General features: G+C 32.7%; 1 long non-coding RNA gene across 2 annotated transcripts in view; it reads right to left on the minus strand.

The window, feature by feature from the left end:
* LOC123797779 (uncharacterized) overlaps positions 1-14,097 on the minus strand; it is a 504,316-nt gene that overhangs the window by 340,860 nt on the left and 149,359 nt on the right. The window lies entirely within an intron of this gene.

Below are 14,097 nucleotides of genomic sequence, written 5' to 3' on the forward strand. Positions count from 1 at the left end.
CTATTTTTTTACTCTGACAAAACTCAATAGCAAAAGCTATAGTCATCTAAAATTTTCAAGTATTTTAAGTTTTTGTTTAGCCAGGTCTCAATAATCTTACAAAGTTAATTTTTCTCAAATACAAGATCTAATACTCATATATGCCAAGTTTAATATTGTTAGTATAAGCCCAATTATTTTAACAAGTATAATTTCCCCAGGCACTCCTTGGTTCCTTCACCCCAGGCACTCCCTGGTTCCTCGTTTATCTTTTTTCATTTTTTTTGTTTTACATATTTAATTCTTTGTTTGTCAATTAGTCTCCCTCTTTAGAATGTAAGTTCCATGAAAGCAAGGGTTTCACTTATGATTTGTTGTTGTTGTTATCGTTGTTGTTGTTGTTTGTTTGTTTATAATACTTGTGCTCAAAGAATCTAAGGAAGGGCTTGGAAATAATAGAGATGACTATTTGCCAGTGAATATATATATATGACTTTTATTAGTCATAACCTTTTAAAGAAAGACATTGTGTCATATTACTACCATAATGTGTTTTTAATAAAGTCTTATTTATGTTTACTGATCGTCTTTTCCAAGGTGACATTTCTTTAATCATTCCTTCTAGAACGTTAAATCTTAGAATCAGTTTAATTTTTTTATAATTTTTATCCTCCATCTTCCCCTCATTCTTTCCAAATATTTTCTTGTATCCTTCAATAAGTTTTCAATCCCTTTGGAAAATTATAGAAAAATCTAAATCAAAATATTTTTTCAGTTTTTACTTACAAAACTGATGGTAAATATTGTAAATCTCAAAATAAAAGTTTATATTATTCCTCAAACTGGATTCTTCAAAAGTACACAATGTTATGTTACCTTGTCTAACAGTTTTCAAGCTTCTGATGTTACCATGGGCACAGAATCTGAAAACTTTATCTAAATGTTAAACTTCTTTTAAAAAGACATTAATAGGCAAAGAAACTTTAATATATTCCTTTCTATAACCAAGAGTAATATTAACATTCAGCTAGTGAAATTCTGCAGAAAAGGGAAGACCTGTTAAGAGATTTAAAATGCTACAAGAGAGCATGCATTTACTATAAATGCATATAAGAACCTTGCTGTATCACACTTCAGAAATTAAAGTTCAAGAACCATTGCTAATGAAAGTAAAAAATAATTACTATTCAAAAGTTATTTTAGTCTGGTGCCAAGAATTAATTTAAAATAATTTCACATTTGACCTAAAGACCCCTATGTTTTGGCCTACATCTGTATACTGCAAGTTCCCTTGTGAAATTTAATGAATTGTCTTGTTTTAATATCAACTACTTTTCTTTTTTTTTTTTAAGTCTATTTAGAATAGAGCTTGCTCATGGGTTTTCTTATGCATGACAGTTAAGAACTCCATCATTTCCAAATTATGAATTAATTCTGCTTTTAAAGAGCTATTTAGACAGTCTTTGCTTACTTCTGGATTAAAATGTAACAATTACTCCCTAAGGAGACCTATGATTATATACTAGCTGTGCAATAATGTGCTCTCTCTTACCCTTTGAACTACCATTATATCCCAGCATACAGCTTGTTTTCATCTACTAGTAAAGCAGTCATCCAGAGATGAATATATTCACAAAATGTATAGCTATTGGCTTGCCTAGACCTTGAGATGACTCTGCTGAATACACTTGATTGACAGATCACTTTGCTACTTTCATTACTACTCCTAAAAATTGAAGCATCCACAGTGGAATAATGAAATAATTCTACGTGGGGATCTCACTATTCATCCTTCCTAATTTGAATCTAGCTGGAGATAAATTCTCAGTTATACTTGATCTTCAAATTGTCAGTCTCTCCTCTCTTACTTTCTTATTTGCTAAAAATCTCTAGGACAGATTTTTCCCAAACTGCTCCTGGTAGGATCGTAACTTGTGTTAGGATTGCTTAAAATAAAACTCCATTTCTGAAAATTGCTAAACTTTGAAAAGGAATAAATATTTAATTTGAATATGGGCCTTCTGAATCATCACAGGAGGATATGGTATGGGATCCTAAATTATTCTAATTACATTTTTTTTTTCTTTTCTTAAAAATTTCATTACCTTTTGGTGGTCAGTTTTGGAAATAAAGAAAAAAATAATATTCATGATTTTTACAACTCATTTTACTTTCAGATGTGATTCCTAAACAGATGAGATGGTATGTCACTAACAACTACATACCAGGTTAAACACAGTTAATTGACCATTGTCATCACTGAATCGTTGGAAGACTTCCTAAGATTTCAGTTAGGACAGTCATGGCATCTAATTATACTAAACAACTAAACTGGTAGGCCCACCTCACTATATTTTGCTAATCTTTCATGGATCACTTTCTCTCCCTAAAGTAATAATAGGACTATCACTTATAACGGTTTGCACTCTGCAAGTGTTTTCATATGCATTATTCCATTTTCATTTGATTCTCTAAATAACCATATGATTTAAAAAAGAGTTGTATAAGTCACATTTTATAGATGAAATAATTACAGATTAAAGAGAAATAAAATACCCAAGTTACCACTGCTTATATATGAAAAAGCAACAATTTATTTAGGACATCTGATTTCAAGTTTAGTATCCTTCCAGAAAATATTCAAACTTTAAAATTTTTACTCATAATTCCTATCATCTAAAGTCAAAAACAGCGATATTCTCCTCTTACTCAGGTTTGGCCTCTTTCCCTCATCAATAGGATTATGAAAACAAAACAAAAACAAACAACAAAGGCCTTTAACTCAGTTCTAAGTTATTCAGCACCTATTACATACCAGACAATGTTCTAGGCACTGTGGATCCAAATATGAGTAAAATATACATAACCTCTGAAGAAGCTAAGATATTATTAGAAAACTTTGATATACATGTAAAGTTTTAAAAATAAAATGCACACATACAAAGTACAGAAAACAGAATGCACAGAGGTTAAACAGAAAGCAAATGCCCCTTTGGAGAAAAATGGTGGTAGTCAGGAAGGGATTTATTATGAATCTATACTATGATGATACTCTTTCAGGAATATAGAAGTTTGTCATGTATTTAAAAGTAGAAAGAACCTAAGGAAGGAAGTTCCTTAGACGTTCCTAAGGAACATAAACTAAAAAAAGAAAAAAATTATAAAGAGAGTAAGGCATGAAAGATCATGAGATTTTCAAAAGTAGTGTATTTTTATATTGCTATAGTAGAAAACGAGTTAGGAAAGAAAAGAGTAAGATATGATCCTAAACAGATAGGCAATTTGGTAGAGAGAAAACGGTCTTGAGTTTGAGGCCAAAAATTTCCTCATTTATTTTTTTAATTTAAATTCAGTTAGCCAAGGTATAATACATCATTAGTTTTTGATATAATGTTCAACGATTCATTAGTTGACTATATCACCCAATGCTCATCATATCACATGCCCTCCTCAATGCCCATCACCCAGTTACCCCATTCCCCCATCCACCTCCCTTTCCACAACCCTGTTTGTTTCCTGGAATCAGGAGTCTCATATGGCTTGTCTCCCTCTCTGACTTCCTCCCATTTAGTTTTCTCCCCCTACCCCTACTGTCCTCTGCACTATTCTTTACATTCCACATATAAGTGAAACCATATGATGATTGTGCTTCTATGATTGACTTATTTCACTCAGTTCCATCCATGTTGATGTAAATAGTAGACATTCATCCTTTCTGATGGCTGAGTAATAGTCCATGGTATATATTAACCACATCTTGTTTACCCATTCATCTGCATTTAAATTCCACCTCTGACATTTATTAAACGTTTTACTTTGGAAAGTTACCCAATTACTCTGAACCTTTCATTTTTCCCCTAAGAAACTGGGATAACCATGCCTACCTATTACGTATTATGTGTGTAATGAGCCCAGGATAGGATATGACAATACATAAGTCCTAAATGAATGTAAGCTATTGGTTTAAACAGAGATAAGCTGAATCTCAAACTTGTAATTTTGCTATGAATCATGATTTCTGTCATGAATCATCCTCAAATGATTTTAAATTACAAAGTAAACTGTAGGATAAATACATTCTGAACCATTTAAACCCAGTTTTATTTTCTTTGAGAAAATTAAAGTGTCAACTTCTAGCACTTGACCAAAGATCCATTTTCCAAATGTGTTATATTTATTTTGTATTATATTTCTAGTGTGGTACTTTATTTCCATTACATAACTTTAGCTAACCTAGTTGAGAATTTTGGTACTTTATTTCCATTACATAACTTTAGCTAACCTAGTTGAGAATTTTTCCACATCATTTAACGTATACATTTTATCATAAATAATTGTGATGGTGTCATATCCTTCCCCTATTTGGAAAAGAGATCTAAAATATAATTCAAGTATTAAATTTTATAACTGAATAGCATATGATTTTTAAGAACAAAGCCATTTTCTCAATGTTTAGTGTTCACTTCAGAGGAAAATAAAGACCTAATAGCCAAAACACATTGCATTCAAAGTGTTTCAAATTGCACTAAAAGTGACAATTTATAAACTTTAATTATATCAGAATAAATACCACAATAAATATGAACCTTAGACTTCCCCATGGTTGAACTAAAGATACATACAAATTATATATATATATATATATATATATATATATACATACACACACACACACACACACACACACACACACACACATAAAGGAATTTTCCAGTGAAATTTTAGGATAAGAGTGGTGCTTCTTAGTAGCTTTCCTTAGCATAACGGCTACAAGTAGCATGTAAACAACGATTTCATTAGATTTAGAGAAACCCTTAGACATTAATCCTAATTCTAGGAGGGAGATCACCAGTTTGAACTTTTCCCTTTGCTCTTTCAATGCAATGTTGATACTAATCAAAAAGTACTATTCAATTTTCTATGGAGTAAACATAAGTCCAGTACTGTGAGTTCATAATAAATATATACATGAATATATGTATTTTAAAATGTATAAACAGTTAGTTATATCGTAGTTAGTTATATCATAATTACTCTCATAAAACAAAGTTACTTTTAGATGCTTGGGCTGTTTGCAACACAGTTTTCCCTGAGAAAACTAAGTCTAAAATTGATCTTAATCCTAAGGAAGCAATTTTAATTATCAACATATCAATACTCTTTACAAAAATCTCCCTGGTTTTATCTCTATGTCTGACTTCTAGCTTTCTCTAGTTAGTTTCGGGATCCCTTTATTCTTTGAGGGTTGTCAAATCAATTTTCTAAGTGAATTCCAAAGATTTTCATTCTAACTCTAATCAATTTTTATAGCCACACCTGGATCATTTGATGACAGGAATTCAAAACTCGATATTTTTCCTCAAGAATAACTTTTAAAAAATCATTCATCCACAGGGTACCTGGTGGCTCAGTTGGTTAAGCATCCAACTCTTGATTTCAGCTCAAGTCATGATCTCAGTGTCCTGGGATCCAGCCCCTTCTGGGCTCTTCGCTGAGTGGGGATCCTACCTGAGATTCTCTCCCTCCCCCTCTCTCTGCCCCTCCCTGCCAGTCATGTGCACACGTGCCCACATGCTCTCTCTCTCTAAAATAAATTTTAAAAATAAAAAAATATAAAATGTAAAAAATAAAAAGACATTCATCGAAGTTCTTTTTTTAAGAACTCCTAAGCACCCTATGCCACATGGATTTCCTTAGATACTCCTCCCATTTATTTGATTTAAAACATCCATAATTGTAATATCAAGGTTTTATTTTTGAGTGTCTCTAGAAGTTTCTGAGTTATTTTCTCATTTAGAATCTGAAGCCATTGAACCATATCTTAATTCTTAACTAGTTGATACAGGTATAACCCAAATATAAACTCAGTAAAATGACTCTTTCTCACTTAATTTGTTTTTTCTTCTGTTAACTCATTATTAATTTATTCATTCTTTCAAGGATCATGTATTAAGCGCCTACCACAGGCTAAAAAATGAATTATATTACAGATCTCCATTGCTACTATCAAGGAAAGAAATTATAAATACCAATATAATGTTAAAAAAAAAAAAAAAGCTATGCTAGACAGAAACAGCTTGCCAGGCTACCTCAAAGGACAACCAAATATTCTGTAGGTCTGGAAAGACTGCCTGAACAAGGTGATATCTAACCTTATGCCAAGAAAGAGCAGGCCAATTAGGGTAGTTTAATAAGGAGGAGTATAAAGAGCAAGGAAGGAAGGACCCAAAAATAAAGCTTTAGTGTTCCTTATAAAATCCTTTATCACATCATTTTAGAGTCTTACATTTGTTTACCCATCAGATTCCCTGTGTGATTTTGACGTCATGGGTTCTGGGACAAGTACTTTGAAGACTCTCTTTATTTCAATATTGGTTTGGTACAATCTATTGGTGATTATAACCAGCATGCTGGACTCTCAGTTCAGTCATTTGGCAAAATGCTCTTAGGACCAGAGAGCATATTTCCAAGAATGTCACTAAAAAACTTAAACTTCTTTGCCTTTCCTCTTGTAAGATCAAATCTGACCTAGTTGTCTTGGACTCATACATGCACTACCGAATAAAATTAGGCATTGGGACAATATTACTACTGTACGTCCAGTTGTGATGTATTTTTAAAAAGCCCCCAAAACCTAGTCAAGTTAGTTTCTTAAATGTCTTTCAAAATTTAAAGAAAAACATTAGAAGACAAGAAACAAGATGATGTGGTTCTTATCTAGTCTTTTCATGTCTTTCAGTAAATCATTATGTAAAATCAAAGAAAATCACTTGAATAAAACATTGATTTTTAGTCTGCCTATGAGTGAAATGGTGATGATGATATAACATACATAAATGTAATAGTTTCAGAAAGTGCTATAAAAAGCACTGTAAAGCAAATTCAGAGAAGATGAGATTATTAAAAACAACATAATTTAAAATTTTATATAGATATTTAATGGCAAATAAATCAGTTCTGATTGGTTTATCTGAGCAGTCTCTGATTCTAAAATTGCCAGACAGTGACTTAATTGACAGATATTGTACTTATTGAGTGATGGCCTTGAAAATGAATTTGATTCCTCTCAATAATACTTAGAATCATACTATGCAAAAAGTATATCACATTATCCAAATAAAAAAAAAAGACTTAATATATAGTTAAAATATTAAAACATATCAGTTTGTTAAAAGATGAAGACACAAAAAGTATAGAAGTGATTACCAGATTGACTTAAGTGATTAATTTTTTAAAACAGAAAAAATAAACATAATTTTAATTATGTTCACACATGTGGGAACCCTACAAAGATAGGAGACTCCTACATTGACTAAATTTTACCATCATAACTGTTACTTTTTTAAAATAAGGTTTCTAAGAAAACATCTTTAGTTTTAGAAAGCACTCTTTTATGTGAACCAGATTATTTCCATATAACATTCACATTTTAAATACTACATACTGAGTCACATCTTCCTTCATTTAATTTTCTGAAAATAAGAATAAACACTCAAGAAAGAGCGGTTGTTAAATTTAGCATAATAAAAGATAGACATTATGCTCATTAAAGGTAGTAAGTATGCTAATTTAATTTAGCCAGTGCTCAAAGTGAAACAATATCCATCCTTTCTAATGGAGTCACCTATAGGCATTTGGCATTTAATGTACCTGAATAGCTGCAACATTGATTTTAGTTTCAATAATTCATCTTTAAACTAATACTTGGCAGAGTGGAAAATTGAAATAGTATACCAAATAGTATATGAGTAATATTAAATATCTACAGTTTTTAAGTCTTAGTTAGATGCCTGCTGGGGATATAGCTAAGGAAGTTTTGTTATTATGTTTATTTCTTTATTAGTTTACACGAAGAAAGAAAAACAGGCTTATAGCTGTAAAAAATATATTTTGACTCTAAATCCTGCAACAATATAAGTCTTGCACCCTGCAACAACAGGATAGAGAATATACAAGTGATATGCAGAGAATAAATAATGAATAGCTTAATTTATTCACATAAACAGTATTTGAATAACTAAAAAATGTCAAACACTATGTTAGGTATTTACGCTATAAACATAATCCCTTGTCCTTAAAAACTATACAGCTACAATTTAAAAAAAAGAGTGAGAACACATAGATAAATATAAATGTAAAGAAAATGTAAAGGGTATTATAGCAGAGAATAATAAGGTCTATAGCCTATTGTAACTATTGCAAATGTAACTAGTTGATGATATGTAACTAAAATTTTGAGGATTTCTAGATTAAGGCAATAAAAAACTTGAAATTTAAAAAAATAATGTTACTTAATGTTGCCAGGTCTTAATTTGTCTGATATTCTACTCACTAATGGTTGAGTTCATTCTGCTTCACTGTTTGCTTTAATGGAAGTTATCTGGTACAGATGTTGCCTCTTTTCACTTATCTGTTTATAATTTACAAGTGTAAGAGTCACATTTCTTATGACATAATCCAATCAAACTATCCATTGAATAGCAAGAATTATGTTTTTCATATTTCATTGTGAAATTTCCTCCAATCACAGTTTGTTGACTAGTTTCACTACAGATATTTAAAGTAGTCCAAGCATATGGTCTTAAGGAAATTTATTCTTCACTTCTACCATTTACTCTCAGCTGGCTTGTTATAAATATAAACAAGTTTGTTATAAATATTTAAAAAAGGGTGCTAACAATAACAAGAATACATATGAAAGAGTAACTCTCACTAGAAAGTAAATATATACGAAAGACAGTGGTTAATCATTTATAAATCAAAAATGAAGGTTAAAATGTACAAGTGGCAAAATAACCATGATCATAATAACTATTTAATGGATAAGCAAGATAAAAAGTTACAAAATGTGACATTAAAAACATAAAACATGATGGGGAAGGGTAAAAATGTTCAGGTTTGAATGGGGTCAAAAAAGTTGCTATCAACTTAAAATAGATTATATTTTATATGTTATGTTTTATATTTTATGTTTATATGCCATATGTATATATATATAGAGAGAGAGAGAGAGAGAGAGAGAGGAACTAGAAGAATAGCCAAAACCAATTAGCAAAATGGTAATAAGTACATACATATCAATAATTACTTTAAATGTAAATGGACCAAATTCTCCAAGACAGAGTGACTGAATGAATTAAAAAAAAAAAAAAAAAGACCCATTTTTACATGCTGCCTTTAAGAGACTCATTTTAGATATAAGGAAACACTCAGACTGAAAAGAAAGGGATGGGAAAATATATTCCATGCAAATGGAAACCAAAAGAAAGCTGGAACACCTATACTTATCAGGAAAAACAGACTTTAAAACAAAGACTATAGTAAGAGACAAAGGTGTTACATAATGATAAAGGGGCCAAACAAGAGGATATAACATTTGTAAATATTTCTGCATCCAACATAAGAGCACCTAAATATATAAAGCAAATATTAACAGACCTAAAGGGAGAGATAGACAGTAATACAATGATAGTAGGTAAATTTAGTACTCCACTTACATCAATGAACAGATTACACAGACAAAAAAATAAATAACATCTGTCTACTTAACAGATATATACTGAACATTCCATCTAAAAGCAACAGAATATACATTCTTCTCAAGAGCACATAGAACATTTTCCCAGATAGATATATCTTAGGCCACAAAACAAGCCTTAATAAATTTAATAGGACTGAAATCATATCAAGCATATTTTCCAAACACAATAGTACAAAACTAGAAATTAATTGCATAAAACACTAGTAATTCACAAATATGTGGAGACTAAACAAATGCTAGTGGACAACCGATGGGTCAAAGAAGAAATCAAAAGAAAAATTTAAAAATACCTTGAGACAAAAGAAAATGGACATACAACATCCCAAACTTTGTAAGATGCAGGAAAAGTAGTTCAAGAGAGCTCATAGTGATAAATGTCCACCTCAAGAAACAAGAAAAGCCTCAAATAAACCTGTGGTACGTGTCTGATTAGCTCAGTCAGTTAAGTGTCTGACTCTTGATCTTGGCTCAGGTGATGATATCACAGTTGTGGGATCAAGTCCCATGTTAATCCTGCTGAGCCTGGAGTCTGTTCCTCACCCCTGCTTATGCTCTCTCTCTTTCTCTCTCTCAAATAAATAAATACATAAATAAATAAAATATTCAAATAAACAACCTACCTTTACATCTCAAGTAATTAGAAAAAGAAAAAAGCCCAAAGTTAGAAGAAGGAAGGAAATAAAGATCAGAGCAGAAATAAATGAAAAAAAGTCTAAAAAGGTAAGAGAGAGGATCAATGAAATTAAGAGCTGCTTCTCTGAAAAGATAAACTAAACTGACAAATCTTTAGGTAGACTCACCAAGAAAAAAAAATGTACTCAAATGAAATCACAAATGAAAGATATGTTAGAAGAGATACCACAGAAATACAAAGATCATAAGAGATTACTGTAACCAACTATACTACGAACAATTAACAAATCGGGCAACTTAGAAGAAATGGATAAATTCCTTGAAACATACAAACTTTCAAGACTGAAACATCATGCAACAGAAAATCTGAACAAACCAATTACTAATAAGGAAATTGAATCAGTAACAAACAAGTTCCAAAAAACAAAAGTCCTAACAAACAAAAGCCCAGGACCAGCCAGCTTCACTTGTGAATTTCACCAAACACTAAAAGAAAAATGAATACAAATCCTTCTCAAACTCTTCCAAAAAATAGAAGAGAAAGGAACACCTCCAAACTAATTTTACAAGGCCAGCATTGTCCTGATACCAAAACTAGACAAAAATACCCTAAGCAAAGAAAATTATAAACCAACATTCCTAATGAGCATAGACGCAAAAACCCTAAACAAAATATTAAGAAACTAAAATCAACAACACATTAAAAGGATCATTCAATCAAAGATGATACAGTAGGATGACCCTAAGCTTGCCTTGCCTCAAGGATACAACTAGGTAATGCTTACATCAGCATAAATCACCCAGAAAACAACCTGAAGACTAAAAGAACAAATTCTACAACTAAAGTAGAGAAGAGACGACACTGAAGAGCTTAGGAAGGGAAAAATATGGTCTGGGAGCAAAAGGGATGCTGGCCACACCCCAAAAGGGATGTGGTGGGGAAGGAGACGGTGATGTGGAGAAGGGCAGAAAACAGATTTTCACACCAGGGAGCCATGAATGAGGAGGACAAATTCCCATATTTGCCTTTGAAGGCAAGAGGGATCAAATTTTGTGAGATCTTACAACAAATGTGACTTAAAGCCTGGAATTTTAAAATATCAGTGGCTCAGTGCTGACACTCCTTACCTAATCTGTTTCACCAAGCCCCCCCCGACACACACACATGCACTTCAACAGATCCACCCTTCCCAGTTACACAGGCACTTGTCCCGTACTGGGGCCCCCTCCCCTAGAAGATCAGCACAAACTCTATCAACACCACATCTCATGACCCACAAATTTTTGTAAAACCTCAATTCTAGTGGGAATGGGGGCAGATCCCATTCAACAAGCAGACCATTGCATACCTTGTTAAAATGCACCTCAACCTTACTGGGGACCAAACACTGCCCACAATAGGCATAGAGAGCCTCTGCAGACAACTGGACTGAAGAAAAAAGAGGCACATGCAACACACATAGAAAGACACTCACTGAAGCGCCAGGCCATGGGGAACAGGGGACACTACAATGCAGGGCATTTCAGGACCTCTTCTTCATAACGCTATTATTGTTAAGAGCAAGAGAAGTAGATGACATTCCTAATACAGAGAAATGGGCACAGAAAGACAGACAAAATGAGGAGACAGAAATATTTCCCAAATGAAAGAATAGGCACAAACCACAACAAGACACCAAAGCAAAATGGATATAAGTAATATGCCTGATAGAGAATTTAATTTTTTTTAAGATTTTTTATTTATTTATGTGACAGAGAGACAGCCAGCGAGAGAGGGAACACAGCAGGGGGAGTGGGAGAGGAAGAAGCAGGCTCCCAGCGGAGGAGCCTGATGTAGGACTCGATCCCAGAACGCCGGGATCACGCCCTGAGCCGAAGGCAGATGCTTAACGATTGCACCACCCAGGCGCCCCCCTCCCCGCCCCGATAGAGAATTTAAAGGAATGATCATAAAGATCCTCACAGAACTTAGAGAAAGGAGTGTAGGATATCACTGAGACCATTAACGTAGAGATAAAAAAAGAACCAATGAGAGATGAAGAACACAATAAATGAAATTAAAAATACACTTGATGGAATAAACAGCAGGCTAGACTAAGCAGAGGAACAAACCAATGACCAGGAAGACAGAGTAGTGGAAAGCAACCAGCTGAACAAAAGAGAGGAAAGAAAATTATGCAAATTGAGGATAGTCTTAAGGAAGTCAGTGACTCCAACAAGAATAATAACATTCACTATTTAGAGATCCCAGAAGAAGAGAGAGAAAAGCAGGCAGGAAATTTATTAGAAGAAGTAATAGCTGAAAACTTTCCTCATATGGGGAAGGAAACAGATATCCAGGTAAGAAGGCACAAAGATCCCCAAAAAAATTCAGACCAGGAGAGCCACACCAAGACATATAGTAATTAAAATGGCAAAAAGTAGTAATAAAGAAAAAATGTTAAAGCAGCAAGAGGAAAAAAAAAAAAAAAGACCGTTACATACAAGGGAAACTCTATAAGGCTACCAACAGATTTTTCAGCAAAAACTCTGCAGGCCAAAAGAGAATGGCATGATATATTCAAAGTGCTGAAAGGGAAATTCTGTTGCCAAAAATATTCTATCCAGCAAAGCTACCATTCAGAATAGAAGGAGAAATAAGGAGTCTTTCAGACAAATGAAAACTAAAGGAGTTCATGATCACTAACCTAGCCCTACAAGAAGTATTAAAGGGGACTCTGAGTGGAAAGGAAAGACCATAAGTGAGAGTATGAAAAGAAAAAAAAAGCAGTAAAAATAAAAATTTCTGTAAAAATCAGTCAAGGGATTCATAAAATAAAAAGATGCAAAATATGACATCATATACCAAAAAGGTAGGGAGAAGAGTAGTAAAAAATGGTTCAAACTTAAGGGACCATCAAGCTAAGACTGCTATATGCAGAAGATGTTATATACATGTTATATACATACAAACCTAATGGTAACCATAAATCAAAAACCAGCAATAGATATGCAAAGAATAAAGAGAAACAAATCCAAGTATATGACTAAGGCCAATAAACCATGAAAGAGAACAAGAAAGGATCAGAGAAAATCTATAGAAAAAATATAAAAAACAAATAACAAAATGGCAATAAACTCATATCTATCAATGAATGTAAATGAACTAAATGCTCCAGTCAAAAGATATAGTGTAATGGAGTGGACTCATTTCAGACTGAAAGACACCTTCAGATTGAAAGTGAGGGGATGAAGAAATATCTACCACACAAATGGATGTCAAAAGAAAGCTGAGGTAGCAATACTTACACTGGGCACAAGGGCAGCTACCATTTTTCACCACATATTGCTATTATAATATCATTGACTATATTCCCGATGTTGTACCTTTTCTTCCCATGACTTATTCATTCCCTAACTGGAAGCCTGTATCTGCCATTCCCCTTCATACATTTTGCACATTCTCTCACCATCAGTTTGTTCTTTGTATTTACGTCTGATTATGATTTTTATTATGTGTTCTGCTTTTTTAGATTTCACATGAGTGAAATTATATGGTATTTGTCCTTATTAGTCTGATTTCTTTTACTTAGCATGATATCCTCTAGATTCATCCATGTTGTTGCAAATGGCCATGTCTCATCTTTTTTATGGCTGTGTGATATTCCATTATGTATATGTGTGTGTGTATGTGTGTTTGTGTGTGTGTGTGTATGTGAGATATATATACCTCATCTCATGTATATATCACATCTTCTTTATTCACTCATCTATTGATGGGACACTTAGATTCCTTCCATATCTTGACCATTGTAAATAATGCTGCAATAAACATAGGTGTGCATGTATCTTTTCAAATTAGTTTTTTGTTTTCTTTGGGTAAATTCACTTTTATTTCTTAGGACAAGTCCTAAAATGGTTACAGTCTTAAAAAGATTCTAAGATACATCTTTTTAAATATATCC

The sequence above is a fragment of the Ursus americanus genome, chromosome 9 (genome assembly GCF_024610735.1).
Source record: "Ursus americanus isolate L20-20 chromosome 9, mUrsAme1.1.p, whole genome shotgun sequence".
Taxonomy (NCBI): domain Eukaryota; kingdom Metazoa; phylum Chordata; class Mammalia; order Carnivora; family Ursidae; genus Ursus; species Ursus americanus.